We start from the raw sequence: 19,499 nt of genomic DNA on the forward strand, positions 1-19,499 counted from the left end.
CAGATGATCCAATCATGCAGGGTGCTCCTTTGCAAGCACCTTCCTTGTGCCTTCTCAACAGAAGCAACATAATATAAGTTGCACGAGTCACATTACACTATAGTACTAACCATATTTAGTTTTGCTAATCAGTATTACTATCTAAGGGCTGTTGTGTGCTTCTGCCTCTTGCATATCCTTGTCCCATCCACTTTCCCCATTTTCTTATACCTTCCTACTTACTGCTCTCGTCTGCTGTCTATCATTCTACTTGATCACCAGAAAGAAAAATCATCCTCAGAGAGTCTAGCATATCCAAGTTTAAAAATAAACCACCAGGCACCAGTGTCTAATTACATATCTAATTTTATAGACGTACGTTCAGAATATGGCATGATTAGAATTTAAGGATATTAATTTTTCATTAGATCTGTCATTAAGTAGACTTTTCCTGGAAGCAGCTACATTTTAAAATATGTGCCCATTTGCAAGGACCTAACATTTCAGAATGAAAACTGGAATGTGGATCCATGGGCAAGATTGTGGGCCAGATCACAAGCTCACCTAGGCATCCTGGAAGCAGAAGAGCCATATGGACAGGAAAACTTAGCCAATCATGTCTGTAAGCCAGCTTTTGCATCTAGGTCTCATACATACCCATTTTAGTTAGAAGCAGAATAGCTACTACAGCTCCCTCCAACAGTATCTGCATTTCATTTTAACACACTGGTCTTGTTGATGGCAACTCTCTGTACAAAATTCAGAAACATCACAAGAAACAAGAGACAATTCCTTATGCATTGTTGTTTGGAAGCAAGATTCAGGGAGAAACTGTGGATGAGGGGATTTCAGAAGCATTCCTAGCTGGAATCTGAATTTTAAAAATACATCCATAACTACTCCCTACTAAGGGCTCGTCCACTCTTCTTAGAAAGCATGGGTCCAAGAGGTTTTGCCTTTATCCTGCCACTTTCCCCTAGAAAACCTGCTCTTTAGCTCAAAATTGGAACAAATGGCAATCCACAGAAAATTCCATTGCAATTTGTTCTGATTCAGCACTAAAGCATAACTTTCCCCTTGGGAAAGCAGCAGGGCAAACAGAAGGGTGGGTGAGCCCTAAGTCCTCTTCTGCTTGGCGTTTCAAGTTTTATTTCTTCTCAAGGTTTTCTACATCTTATTGTGGCTAAGCAAATCAACAGTTAAGAAATTATTTTTTCACAATTATTCCTGCTTTAGTGGGGGGGGAAACAACTTGAGAATTGCCCACGCAAGTAGAGTAACACTGGTGAATCATCCTTCATCTATACCATGAAGTCTAGAAAAAAAATTTATGATGAAGGCAGAAAAGGACATCAAGTTGTTAGTCAAGGAAACCATATCCGCTTCCAACTCCTTGCCTTTTAGTCACTAGGAAAATGGCAGAGGTGGTCTCCTCTGATATTTAAGGAACAGATTTTGGCATGCATTCAGATCTTTACAGAGTTTCATAAGAATTGGAAAGAAAAATACCAACATGCTTTGCTGCACAAACGAGTCTGAGCCCCTTGAAAGTAAAGCAAAGCATTCCATGGGCTGTTAAGTCAACCCTGTTTGCACAGGACCCCTGCTTGGGGGCACAAAACAAGCAAAATGGTTTTGTCTAGTTTGGGGAAGGGGTACGAGGAGCAGGCTTGTGGAGAATCTTGTCTTTCAAGACTGGGTTTAGGTTGGACTTCTAACCACCACCTATACCTAGCATCAGTGTCAAAGGCAGTGATCCTCTGAATACCAGTTGCTGGGAATCAAATAGGCAGAGTGCTATGGCTCATAGGTCCTGATATGGAGCTTCCCATAAACATCTGGTCAGCCACTGTGGATAGAGCTTTGTTCTGGTCCAGCAGGGCTCTTCTTACATTCTTCTTTTCCTATGTTGTAACTCTCTACATCCCACAAGTCTATGATTCCTTACAATTATCTAACTTCCTGCTAGAGCTGAAACAAGTTAACCAGACGCCCAGATTTACCTCCACAAAATTTGATGGCAAACATCATCTGAACTGAGTGAACGTACAGTACCTTGATTATTCAGTCAACAGCTTGTCTTCAGCATCTGTTTTTGACAGCGAGGTATAATTTCTGAGCGTATCAGAAGTGTAGCTGTGGATATACATAGATCAGTATCTGAGAGCATCAGGCATTTGATAGCTGTTTCATAAAATGAACCCCCCAAAAAGTAGTTTAAAATATATTTGCAGAGGAGGCTGGTAGTGATAGTGAGGCATTGGCCCGCCAACCTCGGTCTGTCTTCAGCCAACTCCCACCTACCTGCCTTTTTACAACCTGCCGGGGGGAGGGTGTCAGATTGTGACAGCTCCCTCTTCCCTAGGGCTCATCCACACTTGCCTCATGCCTAGAAAGTATGAGTCCGAATGGTTTTCCACTTGTCCCATGCTTCCAAGCAGTTTTGCATTTGCCCTGCGACTTTCCCCTGGAAAATACACTCTTTACCACTGAATTGGAACAAATGGCAATCAGCTGAAAACCTGATTTCAATTTGTTTTGATTCAGCAGCGGAGAGTGGGGTTTCCCTGGAGGAAAGTGGAGAGGCAAATGGAAGTGTGGACAAGCCCTTAGCAGCCTCAGTGTTTCCTCTTGTAGAATTCAGCAGGGAGGCAGATGATAGAGACAAGCCTAGGGTGACTTGGATCTGCCTGCTACTGACTCCAGCAGCACCTCCTGTTGGGCTCCCTGCCCTCCTCTCTACCCAATCTCTACCCTGTTTATTTCACATCTCACAGCTGTCACATTTTGGATTTTGAAATCACATTTAGATTGCAAGGTTCCAGTGCCGGTGTTAGGATAAAATTTCAGCCTCAGATCCGATCTTCACATTTTAGAAATCCATTTGAAATGTTCATGCATCTAGTTTCACAGTTCCACTTTAGGCATCAGCTTAATTCAGTTGCAGCAGCTGTGACACCTCTTCACTTTTCCTTCATGTGCAATAAACAAAAAAAAAGACTTCTGTATGAGACGGGTGGAAAGACCATTTCAAAGTGTTGCTTCGTGCTTCTGTCTTCCCTAAGGATAGTTGTTGTCAACCTTTTGCATTTACTCCCTCATGATTGTAGGCATCTCAGTCCCTGAAGGAAGAGAAATTGCTAGAGTCCTCTTTTGTAGTAACGGATAGCTAGATGAAAGCTTAATGCCTCCTGGGTCTGTGATCTTGCTGTATGTGATTTGATGCTTTTCTCTCTGATTATACTGCCAATGTTCGTGTACTTTCTATTTAAAAAGTTAGGGATGCATTTAACTAGTTCAAAGGAGCAGCAAGCCATAGAGTGGCATTGCCAGGCTATGCTAGACTTCCCTTCTCAACAGTTGTCCAGGCATTATGTCTCACAGTCTGTCACAGACATAGAAGACACCCCCTTTCCCTCACCCTGCAGGACCCTTTGTTGTGTCCTTTATACTGTAATCCTAGACATCCTTACCTAGGAATAAGTAGACTCAATGGGGCACAAAAACATGCTTGAGTGTGACATGTCCCTTAACACACAACTGTGGGAGCCACAGTTCAGATACAGATAATGTACTAGGACCTTCCCCTGGGTCAGTCTCATCCAATTCTCCCAGCTCTGCTCATTTCTTCTCCTCATCTGACCACCATCTCTGGGACATCTCTAAGGGACTCATGACAAATAGTGCCCCATTCTCCCTAATGGATCAGCCTCCCTCCACTATGTGAGAGGGAGAAAGATGTCTTCTTCTGTATTGGGATCTTATGGTGATGGGCGGGTTGTGAATATCTTTAACAAATGAATAAAGAAGTTGGAAGTTTTTTGAAGTGCAGGTTGGATCTGGTCTCCATTGTGCCCCTGATGTCATGATCAGATGTCATGAACCCGGGCATACCTGGAGGTAAGTCCCACTGGTGCACACAGTCCCAAGGGCACTGTAGTCAGACAATCCAAAAGGTCAAATATTGGTCCAGGTCCTATACAGTGAGCAAAGTCTGAAGTCAAACAGTAAGGCCAGGTTCCCGCCTCTGCAGAAGATCCAGGATCCGAAAGCCTGGGTCAGTCCTGAAATCACAGTCTAGTGGAGCTCCTGAAGAAGCCAAGCCATGGTCCATCAATGTAGAAAGTTAAACAGATACAGTGCCTCTGCCTTGCTTCCCTTTTATCCCTTCCAATCTTGATTGATGCATCTTGATTTGCTCCAGCTGAGCAACTGTGTCTTTCCACTTGATAAGGTGTGTTTTCCGCCCCTGCCCTGAGCCTCATCCAGCTGCACAAACCTCCTCCCAGACCTAACGAGCCCCATGATCTCCACCTGGTCAACTATTGAGCTGGGCTGTGTTCCCTTGCCTGCCTCAGTCTCCTAGAGTGCACTATTCCTGATGCTTCAGAGCCTGCAGTGTTAGCGGAGATGTGGGCAGCTCTGCTTCTGGTGATGTGTTCCCTTCCCCTGGCTCCTGTGAGCTGCCAGCTGCTCCTTTGGCATCCTCTGATGTCCCGTGAGTACCTCCTAAGTCCCCAACCTCTCCTTCCCCCATCTTCAGCTTGTCCCATTTTGTACCAGTTGTGACTACACCCCTCATTCTCTTTCCCTTCCTTGGTGTTCTGCCAGTTCATGACATCAGGATGCATTGGGATTCAGCATATCTGGGAACATAACCTAGTTTTCAATTTTGGTTGGTTGGTTGGAGCTTGATTTTCTGAACCCAGTTTTGAGCCTGGCTGTTCCATGCCAACCCGATGTAGGCTAAATACACTAATTTTGCAACAAATAATAAAATTAATGAACATCCTCTAGGAGAGAATCCAAATGAACCACACAATTTGAATACTGCTCAGGCCTGGTCATATTAATGTTTGGGATTTCAACGTACCATAATTGTCTCCTGTAAATGCCCCATTAAAAAGAGGGGGAGGGGGGAATCTGATGGATCCTTCCTATGGCTGGCATTTGAAACCTCACAGAAGAAGAGACGATGACAATTCAATCTCTGAGGCTCCATGGCGGAACTAGATGGAAAAACAGAAGGGGCAGGAGCTGCATTGAAACCCAGCTATTTTGATCCAGAAGGCCGTGTTTTTCAAACACTCCTGGCTTGCTTTGAAGTATACCAATTAAGGTGTGATCTTCAGTGCTAACCAGAAGCAGCCAGCTCTTCTTCACTGTGGGCCGAGAGTGTGCCTTTTCTTTGCAAATTCTCATTAGAGAGATCAGGTGTGAGGGAAATGAATGAGACATTGTTGTGGCTGGGGAATTTAATGGCCTTGGTATGATTTGCAGAGGCCAGGAGGAAGAGGGAGCATCAGTGCCCCCATATCCCCACTCCTTCTCAGAGGCCTTGAAAAACCATTCAGTCAGAGAAAGAGGACTTATTAAAGAAATCTCTTTCTCAGGTGGTGGGAAAGGAGCGCTGCACACATCTGACATGCTTAATTGGATATCGCCTAACTGACCTTGCTGTCGTTGGGCTACTGCAGTGTGCAAAGGGCAACATAAAACATTTATGGAGCTGCTTTCTCATTTAAGATCACAGGAATGTTATTACCAGCCCATGAAATAAAGTTGGTGACTCCAAGGATGGAAATAATACAAGAATATAGAGTTCTTCTCTAAACTGGTGCAACAACGGCTAATCAAACAAAACAGGTTGCTTGCCCTTCAGAGATTGTTAATTGTTTGACTTTTAGAGTGCTTGGGACTGGAAACAATAAGACTGAACACTAAAATAGCCCATGAAAATAAAATTACAATAAGGTCTCCGTCAGAAGTAGTAACTGTATTTCAAGAATGTTTTCAGCATGGTTAACCTGAACCCCTTTTTTATAGGGCTTGTGAAAAGGTTCACCATCTCTCTGTGTCATTTACCCTCAGTTCTGTTATCATGGACCGAAATCTGTTGTGCAGTGTCCCGTTCATTAGGTAGTCCCTGGTTCCTTGGGATCATCTGTGTGACAACTCTATGAAAATGTATATGTATTTTCATGAGGCTTTTTTTAAAGGAAAAATGCAAACTGATGCAAAAATTGAACTCAAAATGGCAAAGTTTGAAGAACTGAGAAAAACTGAAAAGATTCATCCAACCTTAGTTTCAGGCCAGGGAGTGGTGGTTCCTAAATGCGAAGTGTATGATGCTTATTTCTGGAAGGGCTGGAGAACAAAGAGGCCTCCTTCCTTCCCTTGCTCTTGTATAATCCCTATGATGCAACAAAAAGGTGGGCTACTACATGGATAAGGTTGCTTTTGATTTCATGGAATATTTGTCTGTGATCCAATAATAAGAACCTGGTAGACCATATCTGACTGGCCAATTTACCAACATGCCAGCTCTCAAGCATGGTTGACCCAAAATAGTGTTTTTTCGCCCCTTTAATGCCATAGCTAAAGTCCTGCAGAGGACTGGTATGACTTGTGACACATCACAACTGAATTTGGATACAAATGAAATGCACCTTAGAACCATATGGCAGCCCAACTTCAGCTTTGCTTCTTGCCACTTGTTTCCTTGACATGGAAGGCAACATCTGGTAATTGCTTCATGCAAGTGAGAATCCAAAGGGCATGTTCTTTGCTTAGCTATGAGTCAGAGAGGAAGTAGTAGAGTCACCCCACATAAGCGCCCCCCTTCCAGTCTTGCATGAAGATTTCTAATTACAGTATTTGTACAAGTTCGGTATTCTTAATTACTCATTATAGGTAGAATTTCCAAATGGGGGTGTATTGAAGCCTATTTCCCCATTGTTCATGCAAATCAATTAATACATATATACCAGACAGTATAATTATGCATATGAGTAACTCGCCACATAGATGTTGGTCACTGCCTATGTAGTTAAAAAACAAAAACAACAAGACAAAACAGGCACATTATTTCTTTGGGGCTGGCTAAAAACAGAAAGGTACTGTGATTTTTGGTAGGGAAGGACTACGGCTCAATGGTAAAGTACATGATCTGGTCTCAGGTTCTGTCCCTGGGAGTTCTGTCCCTCCAGATAGGGCTGGGGAAGATCCCTATCAAAAGTCCTGGAGAGCACAGTGAGTCAGTGTAGACCAGAGATGGAAGACCAGTGACCCTCAAGAATTTTTAGATTCAAGCTCAGGATGATGGGAGTTGGAGTCCAACCTTATCTGAAGGGCAACAGGTTTGCCATGCCTAATGTAGGCCCACTACTGAGCTAGATGAACCAATGATCTGACTCTGCATAAGGCCACTTCCTGTAGTCCAGTTTTTGATTGGTTGGTTTAAAATGGCCTCTTTGAACTCATCTATTTCTCTGCTACTATTGAATAAGAACTGCCCTGGTGAGAATCATAAATGATTAAATGACTGAGTAATCTGAAAGGGTCTAGTAGAAGTGCAGCTGAGAAGCTCCCAGGATGTTTTAGTTGCTGGCCCATTTCATACTACAGGTGTCATCGAAGGCCATAGTTTCTTAGCTCTGAATATGAACCTCAGAAATTCATGAAGCTCACTTGAAATGCAGTCTTCCTTTCCAGTGGATTTCGCCAATTAGTTTAAGAGTGTTAAATGTTGTGCCTTGGATTTCAAAATGGAAGGAGTTGACTCTGAGTGTGGCATACACAACTTTCTACCAAGAAGTCTCATCAGCACAAGAAAGTATTGTGTGGGAAGAGTTCCTAAGGAGTCTTGCTTGCCTTGCAGTTTGGCTAATGGCATCAGAAGCATCCATATTTACAAACTGGATTCCACCCCAGACTAGATAACAACTCTGTTTCCCTTACAGATGTGACTGTAGATATCGCCCATGCATGCTGGTGCGAAATTTTGCGGACTGCTGTGTTTCCATGGCTATTCTGCTTGACAAAAATTGCACATTTCTGTCTTCCAGAGCATTTGTTTTTTAATGTTCAGATCTAAAGTGCTGCTATGTTTTATAGCATCTTTAATCTCTCATCTGCCAGTGAACATGGAGATAAAAGTTGCAGCTACCCACAGCTAGGCACTTCTCCAGGAATAACTATACATCTGGTTTCCCCCGCCCTCCAGTTTGATATTCTGATCTTTTCAGAATACACATATGTTGCCTGGGGACAGTGTGATATATTTTTCACAGATGTGCTACAACTAAAATATTGGTCCATTTAAAAAATAAAATAAAAAAGCTCTGAGCTACATCAATTTTGTAAACTTTAATTAGAACTTTATATGTATATTAGATTCTACTTATGTATATATTTTTGTACTCAATATACATGTTTGCGCAAAGCAAGTTCCCCTAATATAATGCACTTGGATATGCTATCTTCCCCAGTATATGTATTTTAGTACAGACTACTTGGCTGGAGAACTTCAATGCAAAATTAAGAGAAGTGCAAAATTCACTTTGAAGGGTACTTGTGTTTTTGGTCCACATGAAATTTTGGAAAGTAGGAATTAGAACTGAATAAAAATTTCTCCATCCCTAGTGGCAAAGAGCTTCTAGTTCTTCCCACTGCCAGCTCTGGTCTCACTTACTACTGATAGACTCCCCCCACCCCCACCCCCATCCCTTATTTCCAAGAGAATACAACTGTGGGATAGGAGAGAGAGCATTCCCACTGCAATTTAGGCCCTAACTATGTAATCCTAATCATGTCTACTTTGAAATGTCCTACTGAATTCATTAAGAATTATTTCTAGGCAAATGGTGTTATGTGGTGGTACGCACATGGACTTCAGCCTAACATTAAGAGCAGTAACCAACCAGTCAAACTGATTTTTCATAAATTTTGTTTTACACCTTGTTAGAAGTAATTTGTGTGCTGGCTTCCATATAGAAAAATGGGCTATAAATGTGCTGAAATATAAGTAAATGATAACTAACAATAACATTTGGGGTAAAATATTGAACTGAGGAAAAAGCTAGTTGGGGAGGGACAGAGTTGAGCACATAGCCATAAACTGCAGCATTAAACTAGAGATGTGCCACTTCCAGAGCAATTTTGTTTTGAATTCAGTTTTCCTCTCAAAGAAGAAAAGGTTTTGATGGGACATCAATCTGAATTTTCAGATTTTGGCAGATCCATTTTCACTGCCATACCTCTAATATTAGCAATTGCTGGCTTCATGTTGAAATTCTAAATGCTTTTGTATATTCATATTTTACTCACTGCATAGTGGGTTTTGTAGTCTCGGGAATCAGCGATACAGCTGCAAACATGTAAGTGTGTTTTGAGTGCATTATACAAATGGTATATGGTGCTGGCGAGCTACTGGCAAATTCCATATTTTAAACATTTGGGGTTTTTTGTTTGTTTTTTAAAAAAAGCATTTTACAGGTTGTTTTTTAATGTATGTGTAGATTCAGCCTCAGTACTGCAAAGAGGATTCTTGAACGTGATTTAGTATAGCAAAGATCTAGGATGTGTGCTATTTAAAGTTTCAAAAGTCAGTTCAAACAATGTTTTGTCAGTCAAAGGTCTAAAAGGCCAGAAAGATCAATATGAGGACCTGTGGAATTTTTGGGGGGTGGGGTGGGGACACAATCATCCTCCTTTAATTCAAACAGCAGCAGCTGCATTACTATTGCCAATGTGGGCATTAAAATCACTCACTAAGATTATAGCAGCGTTTGGATAGCTGGGTTTAAATGACTGCATTGTAAATGAAGGGGAACTGGTGGCCATTTAGAAGCTATAGGACTCCGATGTCATAGACTGGCTGTTTTGTTTCTTTGAATAAAGAATTAACTTCCCTGACAACTTGTGAGTATTGTTGACTTGCTCCTGACTCCTGACTTGACAACTTGTTTTACCCAAACTCCCATCAGCCCCAGCCAGCATGGCTAACAGTCAGGGACGATGGAAGTTGTAGTCTAATAGCAAAGGTCACCCATTCCTATTCTAAGAAAATAAAGGAGAACATTTTAACTAGTTGGCTGATTGATCTATTGATACTTGGCTGCCCTATGTGGCTTTGACTATGGCTGTTTTAACACTGTTCTATTATTTTTTATGAGATTTTACTGAACCATTGTGCATCGCATCGACTCCCATTTCTTCTAGGGAAGACAATGTGGTCTAAAAATTTTAAAGAAAAAGAAAATAGTGTGAGAATACAAAATGTGTCACATGGATAAGCATAATAGAGCTGATGGTACATAATTTTGTATCATCAAAACTCCCAGTTTTGGCCCAAAGGGCATTTTACCAAGAACTGGGCAGTGGAGCAAGTTTTAAGACTTTGCCATTCTACTAGAAAATGAGAAATCCATGAGATATGGAATAACAATTGCAAAAGTGGTTTAATTGACATGATAGCAGAAGGAAGCTTACCAGATTGTGGGGTGGGTGCAATGATCTCCTATTTGTGTGGCTTTAACACTGAAAAGGGACACTTGGCTTTGATAATCTATTTATCACGTTCAGATGAGGAACCTGGCATTTAATAGGTCATTTGGGGAAAGGGAAGAAAAGAAGGGAGTGTTTTTTGAACAGCAAAGTCCGTCTGTGAGTTCCTCATTAGTGGCTGGCTACATCATTTGTCACAGGGTAAATTGCTGCCTAATTGACACAGTTTCCTTCCATTTTTGAAAGGTATTCTCTATTAAAAGCCAGGAAGAAAGACAGAGAGTCAGATATAATAACTTGAACAAAGTCCCTCGACACTAAATGCAGATTTCTGCATTTGTGGATTTCTCTTTGCTTTTTATGTATTGTGAGTTTTTCATAATTTGTTTTCAGTGGTATTTATTGAGAGTGTGATAATGTCTTTGAGCAGAAATCTGGAGCCAGGGGACTTTTAATTCCAGAATTATTTACATCCTTTCCTGGTGGCCCCTATGACACCTGCTGAATCAACTTTAGCTCCTAGACCAAAGGGGAAATGGGAAGCCATGTTGCACCAGTTTAGATGATTTGTTAGTAAATAATCAATAGCATGTTAAGATTTGATGATGGTGATGAGTAGCATAAATTATCTGTTCTTGCAGCATTTGGCCTCTGTGGAATTGGAGCAGTCTAGTGTTTGTTTCTTGTAAGATGTAAGCCTGGGGTTGAGAACCTGTGGCTCTCCAGTTCTTTAGGGCTGGACTCCAGCTCCCATCAGCCTCAGACAGGGGGCTGTCAGGGCTGGCAGAAGCTCTAGTCTAGCAACATCTGGAGGACCACATGATCCCCGTCTCTGATACAGGCAGATCTCTGTTGACTCTGACTAGCAGTGGCTCTTAGATAGGGGTCTTTTTCCACCATCCTGCTACCTGATCCTTTTAGCTGGAGATGTTGCGTTGAACCTGAGACTTTCTGCATACGAGACACATACTTTACCACCTTGCAGGACATCATTGGGAGAAGAAATGACTAAGGAGTAGACCCTACACAAATCTGGATTGTAGTCCCTAAAACAGTTGTATGGCACTTTGTACGCCTCCTTCCAGCAACTCCCGCAGCAAAGCTGGTGCCAAACATACTGCTCTGCTTTGGACTACATCAGCAAGGCTGAGAGTGCATACCCTCCAGTATGTCACAGAGGAAAATCAGGACACACATCTTTTGGGGTCAAGTTATATGACACACATCTTTCACTAGAAGAAGAGGAGGAGGAGGAGGAGGAGGAGGAGGAGGAGGAGGAGGAGGAGGAGGAGTTTGGACTTGATATCCTGCTTTATCACTACCCGAAGGAGTCTCAAGGCGGCTAACAATCTCCTTTCCCTTCCTCCCCCACAACAAACACTCTGTGAGGTGAGTGAGGCTGAGAGACTTCAGAGAAGTGTGACTGGCCCAAGGTCACCCAGCAGCTGCATGTGGAGGAGCGGAGAGGCGAACCCAGTTCACCAGATTACAAGTCCACCACTCTTAACAACTACACCATGCTGGTCATAGACTTATAGAACTGCATAGTTGGAAGCTCTCCTGAGGATTGTCCAGCCGGCCCAGCAGTCCTCACTCTTGCCCTCAGCCGTGTTGGGCTCCAGCAGGTACCACTAAATTCCTCAGGATGCTGCTGGGCACCTGCATCTCCTTGCACCTCTGAGAGTCCAGTGCACCAGCTGCCTCAGCATAGTGGGGGTGGGTGCACCAAGGGTGAGGCAGCAAGCAGAAAGAAGCACACAGTGGCAGCACAGCTGTTGCTTGGCTGTGCTGTGCACCTTGTCCTGTCTGGGAGGTGAGTGGCCAAATGGGTACCCACAGTCCCTGAGTGGTGGTGGCGCTGTCTAGGGAGCCTCTACCTCCATCTGACATTGGAGGAAGAGAAGGCGGTCTCTGGCCCCCTCATGTAAGCAAATCTTGCAGCCCACACAGCAATATCATTTGTTTCTAGGAAAATGAAGACATTAAGTGCACTGAGTGATATTCATGTGCAATTGGAAGCACACTCCTTTGAGTCAAACGGAATTCGCTTCACATGAGCTTGCCTTTGCATTGAGATCATGATCAAAGAGCCTCTGCCATCAGAGATAAGTCTCCCTCCATGCCTCCCGACTGGTTGTGTTCCTCGCCAGCAGCTGGCTTTAAGGAGACAGCATGCTCTCTCAGCTTCTCGGAAACCTGCCCTGCCAGGGCAAGTTGGAGATTCTGGCTCCCAGATTTTCCTACCTCATTCTAATTTACATGATGATGTCACTGAGGGAAATGAAGCTAATGCAGAGTGATTTTGTGTGCCCTCGTGGATATTGCCTCATGGTAGAGTCTGATTGGTTATATTATAATGTCAATTGTTTATAGAGCAAAACTAGCGAGGGAAAGGAGAGAGAAGGAACTCCAGGTGCTTGAAGAAAGGTTTATTTAAGGCTTAGTGTGCATAATCCTTTTAGGAGGCACTTTGGAGAGCTGTTTCAACCAAGCACATAAACCACTATAGTGGACCTTGCCAACCTGGTGCCCCCCAGATTTTTTGGACTACAAATTCCATCAGCCTCAGCTGGTGCCAGATTGGCAAAGGCTGTGCTATAGTACCTCTTGGCGCACCTGGAGTTCCTTGGTCTTGTTTTCCCTTGTCAATGGTGCTTTCTCTTGTTTTGGGGACTTGGGGTGAGTGGTGCTGATTCAGAGTACAGTGGTACCTCGGGTTACATACGCTTCAGGTTATATACGCTTCAGGTTACAGACTCCGCTAACCCAGAAATAGTGCTTCAGGTTAAGAACTTTGCTTCAGGATGAGAACAGAAATCGTGCTCCGGTGGCGAGGCAGCAGCAGGAGGCCCCATTAGCTAAAGTGGTGCTTCAGGTTAAGAACAGTTTCAGTTTAAGAGCGGACCTCCAGAACGAATTAAGTACTTAACTCAAGGTACCACTGTATACATTTTAAAGGGGTTGGGGAAAATCTTCTCATCCCTCTCACCCGCTATTCTTCTTTTGCACCAGAAATGTTTTCCAGCAAATGTTCAGCCCACCTATAGCTAGAAAGTTTCATCAGGATTTTTGAACAATTGCAGATGCCTGCAGCACTTGTCTTACAGCTGCGTTGTTTTGCAAGAAGCAGAGCCCTTTATTGCTTATAGAGTGCTTAAAAATAATTTTGTTCATCAATTAGGCAGCTTCATTCTTGAGTGAATAAATTGACTTTTCAAAGATATGACATTGGTTGTTAATGAAGTTCCTTTTTTGAAAAGAAACTGGATCCTGGAACGTAAAGCGTGCTATCTTAATGACTAACGTGGTTAACATTTCAAGAAAACGTGTTGCTCTCACCAGGGGTTCTGTTCTCTAAAGTGAATAACCTTCAGTGAGGCATCACATGTGCAGTGTAGAATTCCAACTTTTCGTCATTGCTGTAAAATTGCTGCTAAACTCATATTCTATTAAAAGTTTTGTTAAGTCCCTAGAAACATATGTGAGAGTTTTACTCATTTCATATTTTTTTCACACCTTAGAATTCTAACAGGCGTCTTCATTGTCTTTAATTCAAGCTGTGTTTCTTATCTGGTATTAAGGTGAATCTCCCTTTGATCTCTGAAAGGAAGAATCTCAATTGACCAGACTTCATTCTGGAGGATAAGGGAGACATGACCTCTGTCAGATCAATTTCACCCAGGTTTTATTTGGTCCAAATGGTAGCAGTTGTTGTGGGCTGTATTCTTCACCTCCCTCCCTGTGTATGGGGTGCCCCATTAGCTCCCAGCATCTGTTTTCTTTGATTGGTTTTCTTTTCACAGCACGTGAACTATAGAATTCACTCCTGCAAGAGACAGCCATGGTCCTATTCATGGAGGCTAGGGCTATCCGTGGCTACTAGCCATGGTGTGGCCATGTTCTCCCTCCACTGTCAGAGGCAGTGTGCCTCTGAATGCCAGCTGTCAGAAATTAAAAGTGTGCAGAGTGCAGTGGTGCTCAGGTCCTGCTTGCTAATTTCCCACAGGCATCTGGTTGGCCACTGTGAAAATAGGATGCTGGGCTAGAAGGGCCTTTGGACTAATCCAGCACGGCTTCTCTTATGTTCTCAGGGAGCTGCCCTACCTGTTACATTTTCATCATGATAACCCAGCTGTGTCTGCTCAAAACATTGAGGATTTGTGTCATCCTGGAATCCACTGAGGTGTGTGTGTGTGTGTGTGTGTGTGTGTGTAGCTCTAGCACATACTTTTCAGTCACTATCCTTTTTGATAGTCCCTTGTTCTGGCACAGGCTCAGCCCATTGCTCCAGTTTAATAATTACAGCAAGCAGATAAAAGGCTTGCATATATCTTCACACATACACACACACAGTAAAGATTGTGTGGAAGAAAAGTGTGCATTCAGCAAAAATGAAGGAGCACCAGCATTAAAAATTCACAAGGCTTCTTTGAAATGGTGTCTCTGGGTGATGTGGTTTAATATGCTCTTACAGCACACTATACATTAGCCTTCACCAACCTGGTACCCTTAAGATGTTTGGGGCTACAAGTCCCATCAACCCCAGTTGTGATGCTTGGGGCTGATGCAAGTTGTAGTCCAAAGAGGCCACCAAGTTCATGAATTCTGACATAGAGAGATTGAATTATAATGTGTGTGTTGTGGAGGGTGAGAGAAGGCGAGATAGGAAAGGTGTCTGTGTGCCCACCTGCATAATTCTCTTGCTCTCTACAAATTTTGAAGCCTTCTGATGTCTTCATGAGTGTCTGTCTGCATCCAAAGTGAAGTGGGGGGGGGATGAGAAAAACCATCTTTCATCTTGACCCAAATTATCTGTAGAAGTAGGACTCCCAACCAAACGCTTAAGTGTGGTGCAGTTCCTTACTGCCGGTGGCCTGGTTTCCAGGAGAGAGGGGTGCTCCCATTCAAAGATCTGTGCTATCAAAGATGACATTTGCACAAACAGTAGAAAAGCTGGCGAAACAATCCTGTTTCAGATGGCAAGTGGCTGTAGGGATTGTGGGGCAGAGAGAGATGCCTAGTTGAATGCTCCACCATGAAAAGATTCCCTGCACATAAAAGGCTCAGACCTTTGAGGAGATGAGTTTAGAATTCTTTTGCCCAACATGGAATTTTGCACATACTGTGAGTGTTATATGGAGTACGGCTGGCTTTAGGGTTGAGGGGGCCTTTCACAGAGTGCTGCCCCATGGGACCTCTCTTACAGTGGTGGGCCCCCTAAGATTCCTGTGGGAGCACTAGGGGAGATTTCCTTCAGTGACAGATAATGGTGGGCTGCTTGTGGCCACAATTTTGTTTCAGACAACGGCCCGAAAGCCAGGTCATTTTGGAGGTAACTAACCTGCAGATTTGAAGGGCTGTAAACACCCACTTTGCATGAAGAAGGTCCCAGGTTCATTCCCCAGCATCTCCAGGTAGGACTGGAAAATACCCCTGCCTGAAACCCTTGAGAGCCACCACCAGTTAGTGTAGACAATAACTGAGCTAGATGTGCTAGTGGTTTGATAAGGCAGCTTCCTATGTCTTTCTGGTGGTAGCCATTCCTCCACCCCACCTTGTTGGTAACCCCTACCTAGACCTATTCAAAGTTAGACCTATTCAAATTAAGAGACCCAAGTTAGGCTTGTGCCTTAATTTCGGTGGCTGTACTCTGAGTAGGACTAACATGAGCTGCAACCCAGAGAGCCGTCCACTGAATTCAGTGCAGCAGCAGTGGCTGTTTTTGAGAAGGAGAAGTGGTTTTGAAATGCACTAACTAGACCTAAAGATAATTTGCTGATGATGTTTCCAATCTAGGGAATTCATGTTACAAGTGTCACAGATAGCACTTTGCAGCTACTTCTAATAATTGGGCAAGCATACATCCAATGACAATTAACGTAGCTGACTCCCAACACAGTTTCCCCCCTGTGAATAACTCTGTAAAAGTTTAATTGGACTGCTCACTTCATTCAAGAATTGGGAGTGGGAACACACTCCATGGCAGAGAATTCTAATTTCCTGTTGAAGTGCTTAGTTAAGCTTTGTCGTAAGCAAGATCTTGAAGTCTACTGGAGAGAGATCATGGGGAGCTTTGTGTGTGTTTAGTGTTGAGCAGAGAAAGATAATAACTTTATAGAGATGAACTTGTTCGGGCCTCAAACAGTTTCCTGATCGCTTCTCACCCAGGACACCAAAGCACTGGCGGAGGAAGAGGAGCGTAGGGCGAGAGCACCACCCCAGGCAGTGCAATCCTGGTGGGGAGCCATCACAGCTGCCCCCCCACCCGCACTGTGTGCCACGCCCCCGCAGGCGGTGCACCACACCCCCAGGACGCACACCAGCCCCCCCGCCTGCTCTCTCCCCCCCCCGGTGTCGGAGCATGAAGCTCTGCCACTGTGCAAGAGGCACTTTAGTGGCTGAGTGCAAGGGCCAAATGAGTTCGCTTTGTCAGCTCAGGCATCACCCTCTGTCGCTTGGATTGGGCTTAGCAATCAATGCTGTTTCCCAAAATATCAGGAAATCGCTTGGTGTGTCTCTCCCCCCCCCCCCCCAAGTTCAGCTGTGAAATTTCAGCTTCTTTTAGGGAGATGACACTCACTTCATCATGCAGCAGAACATTGCAATATGGATGTTTGTACCAGGTATGTTCTGAACCAGGTAGTTGCAAACTTCTCAGTGAGCATCACTCTCAATGAGGGTTGTGGACAGCCTCCCCCCCCCAACCTAACCCAGGATTGCCTGTGGACCACCTACTCTGAATTTGGCCCTGAATCAATTTTTGAGGAAGGCTAATGCTTAGGCTTAGTCATACTGGCCACATGACCCGGAAGCTGTCTGTGGACAAACGCCGGCTCCCTCGAACTATAGAGCAAGATGAGTGCCGCAACCCCAGAGTCGTCCACGACTGGACCTAACGGTCAGGGGTACATTTACCTTTATGTTTAATGCTTCATTAAGGTTTTTTAAGATTGTGATTAAACACATGGTTGGGAGGGGGAAGGAGACATTGCATATCAATCTCCCCCTCCTGACTGAGAGAAGAGAGTCAATTAAGGGGGGGGCGGCGTGTATCTAGTTCTACCTCAGTCCTAGTTAGGCTAGCCTATGGTCAGGGACGATGAGAGTGAGAGTCCGGCAACATCCAGAGGGCACCTTGTTGGCTACCCCTGCTACACACCATCCAAGCAGGTTGACACTTCTCATTTTAAAGTGCATTTTGATCCTTAAATCAGTGTATGACTAATAGGATTCAGCCATCAGGTCTTAGCACATCTGAGCACCCTTGGACATCAAATTATATCTTGAGCAGAATTACCTGCCTTATCCTACCCATAGCCCAGCCATGTGACTCTACTTCCAGCGTACATTTCTGTGCCCTTCCTGATAAGGCTGCCAGCATACAAAGACTTCCATATTCAGCATCACTTATCTTAACTTGTACTGGCTGGGTAAGCAGGGTATTACATCTGTTCAGCCAGTCGTTTGGGGAGGGGAAAGGATTTTTTTTAAGTCTCTTAATCGCAGTTTCCAAGTCTCTATGATATTGGCTGGTCTTATCTTCCCAAACTGCACGGGTCTTAGTCCTGGTTCTCTATTGTGTCAATACCTGGCTTAATGCTGTGATGTGTGCACGTTTTAAAAAATCTATTATAGATATATAGCTTGAACGAACAGGTTTTAAATGAGCTTTATGCAATGTCAGTCTTAGCATGCAGTACAAACTTCGTTGTGGGCTGTGAAGGATGCTTTGTGATAAGATTTAACCTTCTGGGTAAAACTTTTAAGGACTTGAGATCAGCTTAGGTAGTTATTGTTGTTAATTAACATTGGGCTGGTCTTAGTTTGGAGGCAATGTTCTCGGTGATGTTGTGTTTTTTTTATCGTAGGGGAGGCTAGCCTCACTTTTCTTATTTGGTGCCTTAGAGACAGGTTCACACTTGTCCAAATGTCCAGGGACTTCATAGCTACAATGGAAGTTCAAAAAGAGAGAGAGAAGAATGTGGTCATCTCACATTCTCGCACACACAGCCTCAAATGCACGCACATTCCGGGGACACACACACGGTGATTTATGAAGATTAGTTGAGGAGAGGACATTATCACCCTCTGTCTGCTCATCAAATGATCAGTTTGAGGAGACACCCTGCAATCCTATCAAGTCATTTTGGCTGACTGTGTTAAAGGCAGCATTCAGGTGGAACATGGAATCTTGGTTAGGTGGCTGGGCAGGGAAAACCCGGCTCAGGAACAAACCGGCTGAGCTTCAGGCGCTGGCTGCTTAAATGGGCGATGGGTGGATCCAAGGGAAGCCCACCATCGGCTCCATTGGCCCCACCCCCCAGCACAGCCCAAGCCCCAGCCTGCATCCCTATATGCCATAGCAGGGTGCAGGCCAGGATCCGGTTCCTGATAGGCGGAAGTGGCTTATGCCCCCTCCGCCAATCAGGAAGGGCCCAGTCAGTTTTAATTCCCTCATTGGGGCCCCAGTGAAGCCTCCTCCATCCCTCAATGCCGCCACACGAAAGAAAGGGTGAGCAGGCTTAGGTCTCTGAAGGAACTGTTTATATGTTTATTAAATGTTTTTCTGCAAAGTCAGTAACATGCATGAAACAAGGTAACATTTTCTGAGTGAAAAACATGCCTTTGATCTGATTAAATAAATGATGTTTCTCATACACTGACATGAATAAATATTTCTAGGCAATCTATGAATCTTTGGTGATCACTCGTAGTTGAGTAAGATGGTCTTCCATAAACAGTTTTAACAATGAGTCCGTAATTCAGGGGGTCCCCAAACTTTTTTCAAAGAGGGCTGGATTTGATGAAGCGAACATGCGTGAGGGCCGACCAAAGTTGAGCTTTTTTAAGGATTTTACCCCAGGACATATACTGCCATGGGGGGCAGATTAAATCGACTGGCGGGCCGGATTAGGCCCCCAAAACAGACTTTGGACATGCCTGCTGTAAGTGACTGCGGAGGCAATTCTGGATCCACACGTCCTTCCACAGTGAGGACATTGGATTCCGGGCGGGAGTTGATCACGGTCTGGATTTGCCAAGCATGCCTTCCTCCTAGCACGTTTCTCCCTTTCGTCCTGAATTTGAGTGTCTTCAAAGCCCATGACACCTTTGGTAAAGGCTGTTCTTCAACTGTTTCCCAGCCAGTTAGGTCATTGGCCTGATCCAGTAGGCTCCTTCTTATGGTCTTATTGGATGTGTTTCCCTCCTTAGGATGTGTGTGTGTGTTTAAC

At 44.0% G+C, this 19,499-nt stretch overlaps 1 protein-coding gene across 1 annotated transcript in view; it reads left to right on the forward strand.

The window, feature by feature from the left end:
* Positions 1-19,499, forward strand: part of NECAB2 (N-terminal EF-hand calcium binding protein 2) — a 145,130-nt gene that overhangs the window by 24,566 nt on the left and 101,065 nt on the right. The gene's annotated exons all lie outside the window — the stretch shown is intronic.

Source organism: Podarcis muralis, chromosome 7 (genome assembly GCF_964188315.1).
Source record: "Podarcis muralis chromosome 7, rPodMur119.hap1.1, whole genome shotgun sequence".
Classification (NCBI taxonomy): domain Eukaryota; kingdom Metazoa; phylum Chordata; class Lepidosauria; order Squamata; family Lacertidae; genus Podarcis; species Podarcis muralis.